The following is a 7500-nucleotide window of genomic DNA, read 5'->3' as shown; positions in this document are numbered from 1 at the left end:
ACATCTTTTTCGACCGTAAAGGGAGACAGGAGGCCGACTCACTGCCTCGGCTAAATGGAGAGGGAATTTCAGCAGGGCCAGGGCAAAAGCATGGACCTTTTCAGCTGTAAGGGAGGCAAGAGCAAGGTGTGATGTAGGTCCCCGGGGCCTGCTGGAGGTCCAGGTCCATGCCCGATGTGAGTAGCAGCAGGGCCAGCGCGCCCAGGAGCACATCTTTTTCGACCGTAAAGGAGAGAGGAGGCCGACTCTCTGCCTCGGCTAAATGGAGAGGGAATTTCAGAAGGGCCAGGGCACAAGCATGGACCTTTTTCAGCTGTAAGGGAGGCAAGAGCAAGGTGTGATGTAGGTCCCCGGGGCCTGCTGGAGGTCCAGGTCCATGCCCGATGTGAGTAGCAGCAGGGCCAGCGCGCCCAGGAGCACATCTTTTTCGACCGTAAAGGGAGACAGGAGGCCGACTCACTGCCTCGGCTAAATGGAGAGGGAATTTCAGAAGGGCCAGGGCACAAGCATGGACCTTTTTCAGCTGTAAGGGAGGCAAGAGCAAGGTGTGATGTAGGTCCCCGGGGCCTGCTGGAGGTCCAGGTCCATGCCCGATGTGAGTAGCAGCAGGGCCAGCGCGCCCAGGAGCACATCTTTTTCGACCGTAAAGGGAGACAGGAGGCCGACTCACTGCCTCGGCTAAATGGAGAGGGAATTTCAGCAGGGCCAGGGCACAGGCATGGACCTTTTTCAGCTGTAAGGGAGGCAAGAGCAAGGTGTGATGTAGGTCCCCGGGGCCTGCTGGAGGTCCAGGTCCATGCCCGATGTGAGTAGCAGCAGGGCCAGCGCGCCCAGGAGCACATCTTTTTCGACCGTAAAGGGAGACAGGAGGCCGACTCACTGCCTCGGCTAAATGGAGAGGGAATTTCAGCAGGGCCAGTGCACAAGCATGGACCTTTTTCAGCTGTAAGGGAGGCAAGAGCAAGGTGTGATGTAGGTCCCCGGGGCCTGCTGGAGGTCCAGGTCCATGCCCGATGTGAGTAGCAGCAGGGCCAGCGCGCCCAGGAGCACATCTTTTTCGACCGTAAAGGGAGACAGGAGGCCGACTCACTGCCTCGGCTAAATGGAGAGGGAATTTCAGCAGGGCCAGTGCACAAGCATGGACCTTTTTCAGCTGTAAGGGAGGCAAGAGCAAGGTGTGATGTAGGTCCCCGGGGCCTGCTGGAGGTCCAGGTCCATGCCCGATGTGAGTAGCAGCAGGGCCAGCGCGCCCAGGAGCACATCTTTTTCGACCGTAAAGGAGAGAGGAGGCCGACTCTCTGCCTCGGCTAAATGGAGAGGGAATTTCAGCAGGGCCAGGGCACAGGCATGGACCTTTTTCAGCTGTAAGGGAGGCAAGAGCAAGGTGTGATGTAGGTCCCCGGGGCCTGCTGGAGGTCCAGGTCCATGCCCGATGTGAGTAGCAGCAGGGCCAGCGCGCCCAGGAGCACATCTTTTTCGACCGTAAAGGGAGACAGGAGGCCGACTCACTGCCTCGGCTAAATGGAGAGGGAATTTCAGAAGGGCCAGGGCACAAGCATGGACCTTTTTCAGCTGTAAGGGAGGCAAGAGCAAGGTGTGATGTAGGTCCCCGGGGCCTGCTGGAGGTCCAGGTCCATGCCCGATGTGAGTAGCAGCAGGGCCAGCGCGCCCAGGAGCACATCTTTTTCGACCGTGAAGGAGACAGGAGGCCGACTCACTGCCTCGGCTAAATGGAGAGGGAATTTCAGAAGGGCCAGGGCACAAGCATGGACCTTTTTCAGCTGTAAGGGAGGCAAGAGCAAGGTGTGATGTAGGTCCCCGGGGCCTGCTGGAGGTCCAGGTCCATGCCCGATGTGAGTAGCAGCAGGGCCAGCGCGCCCAGGAGCACATCTTTTTCGGCCGTAAAGGGAGACAGGAGGCCGACTCACTGCCTCGGCTAAATGGAGAGGGAATTTCAGCAGGGCCAGGGCACAGGCATGGACCTTTTTCAGCTGTAAGGGAGGCAAGAGCAAGGTGCGATGTAGGTCCCCGGGGCCTGTTGTCGTACCATAGGCACGAGTGGTGTGTGTGTGTGGCAAAGAGTTTCTGCGCAGTGTACCAGGGGCACGGGGAAAGGTTGTTGTACCATAGGCACGAGAAAAGTTGTCGTACCATAGGCACGAGAAAAGTTGTCGTACCATAGGCACGAGGAGAGTTTGTGTGGCAAAGTGCTACTGAGCGGTGTACCAGGGGCACGGCGAAAAGTTGTTGTACCATAGGCACGAGGAGAGTTTGTGTGGCAAAGTGCTACTGAGCGGTGTACCAGGGGCACGGCGAAATGTTGTTGTACCATAGGCACGAGGAGAGTTTGTGTGGCAAAGTGCTACTGAGCGGTGTACCAGGGGCACGGCGAAAAGTTGTTGTACCATAGGCACGAGAAAAGTTGTTGTACCATAGGCACGAGAAAAGCTGTCGTACCAGGGGCACGGAGGAAAGTTGTTGTACCATAGGCACGAGAAAAGTTGTCGTACCATAGGCACGAGGAGAGTTTGTGTGGCAAAGTGCTACTGAGCGGTGTACCAGGGGCACGGCGAAAAGTTGTTGTACCATAGGCACGAGAAAAGTTGTTGTACCATAGGCACGAGAAAAGCTGTCGTACCAGGGGCACGGAGGAAAGTTGTTGTACCATAGGCACGAGAAAAGTTGTCGTACCATAGGCACGAGGAGAGTTTGTGTGGCAAAGTGCTACTGAGCGGTGTACCAGGGGCACGGCGAAAAGTTGTTGTACCATAGGCACGAGAAAAGTTGTTGTACCATAGGCACGAGAAAAGTTGTCGTACCAGGGGCACGGAGGAAAGTTGTTGTACCATAGGCACGAGAAAAGTTGTCGTACCATAGGCACGGGAAAAGTTGTCGTACCATAGGCACAAGCAGTGCGTGCGTGCGTGCGTGCGTGCGTGTGTGGCAGTTCTTCTGCGCAGTGTACCAGGGGCACATTTCAATGTGCTTTCTGGAGTACCAGGGGCACGAGGATTTTGCCAGTGGTGTTCTGCTTTGTTAGTGGGAGGGGGCTTAAGTGTGGGTCCCCGGGGCCTGCTGGAGGTCCAGGTCCATGCTAGATACGTGGTACAGGGTAACTGCAGGAGGAGGGGGGGGGTAATGTGGGTTCACGGGGCCTGCTGGAGGTCAAGGTCCATGCTGGATATGCGTTGGAGCGTAACTGCAAGAAAGGAAAGCTAGTGGGGGAGTAGAGCAGGGGAGTATGTGGGTCCCCAGGGCCTGCTGGAGGTCCAGGTCCATGCTAGATATGTGGCACAGGGTAACTGCAGGGGGGGGGGTAATGTGGGTCCACGGGGCCTGCTGGAGGTCCAGGTCCATGCTAGATATGTGGCACAGGGTAACTGCGGGGGGGGGGGGGGGGGGGGGTATTGTGGGTCCACGGGGCCTGCTGGAAGTCAAGGTCCATGCTAGACATGTGGTACAGGGTAACTGCAGGGGGAAGGGGGGGGGGGGTAATGTGGGTCCCCGGGGCCTGCTGGAGGTCCAGGTCCATGCTAGATACGTGGTACAGGGTAACTGCAGGAGGAGGGGGGGGGGGGTAATGTGGGTTCACGGGGCCTGCTGGAGGTCAAGGTCCATGCTGGATATGCGTTGGAGCGTAACTGCAAGAAAGGAAAGCTAGTGGGGGAGTAGAGCAGGGGAGTATGTGGGTCCCCAGGGCCTGCTGGAGGTCCAGGTCCATGCTAGATATGTGGCACAGGGTAACTGCAGGGGGGGGTAATGTGGGTCCACGGGGCCTGCTGGAGGTCCAGGTCCATGCTAGATATGTGGCACAGGGTAACTGCAGGAGGAGGGGGGGGGGGGTAATGTGGGTTCACGGGGCCTGCTGGAGGTCAAGGTCCATGCTGGATATGCGTTGGAGCGTAACTGCAAGAAAGGAAAGCTAGTGGGGGAGTAGAGCAGGGGAGTATGTGGGTCCCCAGGGCCTGCTGGAGGTCCAGGTCCATGCTAGATATGTGGCACAGGGTAACTGCAGGGGGGGGTAATGTGGGTCCACGGGGCCTGCTGGAGGTCCAGGTCCATGCTAGATATGTGGCACAGGGTAACTGCAGGGGGGGGGGGGGGTATTGTGGGTCCACGGGGCCTGCTGGAAGTCAAGGTCCATGCTAGACATGTGGTACAGGGTAACTGCAGGGGGAAGGGGGGGGGGGGTAATGTGGGTCCCCGGGGCCTGCTGGAGGTCCAGGTCCATGCTAGATACGTGGTACAGGGTAACTGCAGGAGGGGGGGGGGGTAATGTGGGTCCACGGGGCATGCTGGAGGTCAAGGTCCATGCTGGATATGCGGTGGAGGGTAACTGCAGGAGAAGGAAAGCTAGTGGGGGATTAGAGCAGGGGAGGATGTGCGTCCCCGGGGCCTGCTGGAGGTCAAGGTCCATGCTGGATATGCGCTGGAGCGTAACTACAAGAAAGGTAAGCTAGTGGGGGACTAGAGCAGGGGAGGATGTGCGTCCCCGGGGCATGCTGGAGGTCAAGGGCCATGCTGGATATGCGGTGGAGGGTAACTGCAGGAGAAGGAAAGCTCATGGGGGATTAGAGCGGAGGAGTATGTGGGTCCTCGGGGCCTGCTGGAGGGCAAGGGCCATGCTGGATTTGTGGTGGAGGGTAACTGCGGGAGAAGGAAAGCTAGTGGGGGAGTAGAGCAGAGGAGTATGTTGGTCCCCGGGGCCTGCTGGAGGTCCAGGTCCATGCCCGATGTGAGTAGCAGCAGGGCCAGCGCGCCAAGGAGCACATCTTTTTCGACCGTAAAGGGAGACAGGAGGCCGACTCACTGCCTCGGCTAAATGGAGAGGGAATTTCAGCAGGGCCAGGGCAAAAGCATGGACCTTTTCAGCTGTAAGGGAGGCAAGAGCAAGGTGTGATGTAGGTCCCCGGGGCCTGCTGGAGGTCCAGGTCCATGCCCGATGTGAGTAGCAGCAGGGCCAGCGCGCCCAGGAGCACATCTTTTTCGACCGTAAAGGGAGACAGGAGGCCGACTCACTGCCTCGGCTAAATGGAGAGGGAATTTCAGAAGGGCCAGGGCACAAGCATGGACCTTTTCAGCTGTAAGGGAGGCAAGAGCAAGGTGTGATGTAGGTCCCCGGGGCCTGCTGGAGGTCCAGGTCCATGCCCGATGTGAGTAGCAGCAGGGCCAGTGCGCCCAGGAGCACATCTTTTTCGACCGTAAAGGGAGACAGGAGGCCGACTCACTGCCTCGGCTAAATGGAGAGGGAATTTCAGCAGGGCCAGGGCAAAAGCATGGACCTTTTCAGCTGTAAGGGAGGCAAGAGCAAGGTGTGATGTAGGTCCCCGGGGCCTGCTGGAGGTCCAGGTCCATGCCCGATGTGAGTAGCAGCAGGGCCAGTGCGCCCAGGAGCACATCTTTTTCGACCGTAAAGGGAGACAGGAGGCCGACTCACTGCCTCGGCTAAATGGAGAGGGAATTTCAGCAGGGCCAGGGCACAGGCATGGACCTTTTTCAGCTGTAAGGGAGGCAAGAGCAAGGTGCGATGTAGGTCCCCGGGGCCTGTTGTCGTACCATAGGCACGAGTGGTGTGTGTGTGTGGCAAAGAGTTTCTGCGCAGTGTACCAGGGGCACGGGGAAAGGTTGTTGTACCATAGGCACGAGAAAAGTTGTCGTACCATAGGCACGAGAAAAGTTGTCGTACCATAGGCACGAGTGTTGTGTGTGTGTGTGGCAAAGTGCTACTGAGCGGTGTACCAGGGGCACGGCGAAAAGTTGTTGTACCATAGGCACGAGAAAAGTTGTTGTACCATAGGCACGAGAAAAGCTGTCGTACCAGGGGCACGGAGGAAAGTTGTCGTACCATAGGCACGAGGAGAGTTTGTGTGGCAAAGTGCTACTGAGCGGTGTACCAGGGGCACGGCGAAAAGTTGTTGTACCATAGGCACGAGAAAAGTTGTCGTACCATAGGCACGAGAAAAGTTGTCATACCATAGGTACGAGGAGTGTGTGTGTGGCAAAGTGCTACTGAGCGGTGTACCAGGGGCACGGCGAAAAGTTGTTGTACCATAGGCACGAGAAAAGTTGTTGTACCATAGGCACGAGAAAAGCTGTCGTACCAGGGGCACGGAGGAAAGTTGTCGTACCATAGGTACAAGCAGTGCGTGCGTGCGTGCGTGCGTGCGTGCGTGCGTGCGTGCGTGCGTGCGTGCGTGCGTGTGTGTGTGTGTGTGTGTGTGGCAGTTCTTCTGCGCAGTGTACCAGGGGCACATTTCAATGTGCTTTCTGGAGTACCAGGGGCACGAGGATTTTGCCAGTGGTGTTCTGCTTTGTTAGTGGGAGGGGGCTTAAGTGTGGGTCCCCGGGGCCTGCTGGAGGTCCAGGTCCATGCTAGATACGTGGTACAGGGTAACTGCAGGAGGGGGGGGGGTAATGTGGGTTCACGGGGCCTGCTGGAGGTCAAGGTCCATGCTGGATATGCGCTGGAGCGTAACTGCAAGAAAGGAAAGCTAGTGGGGGAGTAGAGCAGGGGAGTATGTGGGTCCCCAGGGCCTGCTGGAGGTCCAGGTCCATGCTAGATATGTGGCACAGGGTAACTGCAGGGGGGGGCAATGTGGGTCCACGGGGCCTGCTGGAGGTCCAGGTCCATGCTAGATATGTGGCACAGGGTAACTGCAGGGGGGGGGGGGGGGTATTGTGGGTCCACGGGGCCTGCTGGAAGTCAAGGTCCATGCTAGATATGTGGTACAGGGTAACTGCAGGGGGGGGGGGGGGGGTACTGTGGGTCCTCGGGGCCTGCTGGAGGGCAAGGGCCATGCTGGATTTGTGGTGGAGGGTAACTGCGGGAGAAGGAAAGCTAGTGGGGGAGTAGAGCAGAGGAGTATGTTGGTCCCCGGGGCCTGCTGGAGGTCAAGGGCCATGCTGGATATGCGGTGGAGGGTAACTGCAGGAGAAGGAAAGCTCATGGGGGATTAGAGCGGAGGAGTATGTGGGTCCTCGGGGCCTGCTGGAGGGCAAGGGCCATGCTGGATTTGTGGTGGAGGGTAACTGCGGGAGAAGGAAAGCTAGTGGGGGAGTAGAGCAGAGGAGTATGTTGGTCCCCGGGGCCTGCTGGAGGTCCAGGTCCATGCTAGATACGTGGTACAGGGTTAACTGCAGGAGGGGGGGGGGGTAATGTGGGTTCACGGGGCCTGCTGGAGGTCAAGGTCCATGCTGGATATGCGCTGGAGCGTAACTGCAAGAAAGGAAAGCTAGTGGGGGAGTAGAGCAGGGGAGTATGTGGGTCCCCAGGGCCTGCTGGAGGTCCAGGTCCATGCTAGATATGTGGCACAGGGTAACTGCAGGGGGGGGGGGTAATGTGGGTCCACGGGGCCTGCTGGAAGTCAAGGTCCATGCTAGACATGTGGTACAGGGTAACTGCAGGGGGAAGGGGGGGGGGGTAATGTGGGTCCCCGGGGCCTGCTGGAGGTCAAGGTCCGTGCTAGATATGTGGTACAGGATTAACTGCAGGAGGGGGGG

Source organism: Copadichromis virginalis, linkage group LG13 (assembly GCF_057382275.1).
Source record: "Copadichromis virginalis isolate Kocher_CV1m ecotype Utaka linkage group LG13, C_Virginalis_male_GT1.1, whole genome shotgun sequence".
NCBI lineage: Eukaryota > Metazoa > Chordata > Actinopteri > Cichliformes > Cichlidae > Copadichromis > Copadichromis virginalis.
Note: the sequence above shows the minus strand (reverse complement) of the source record.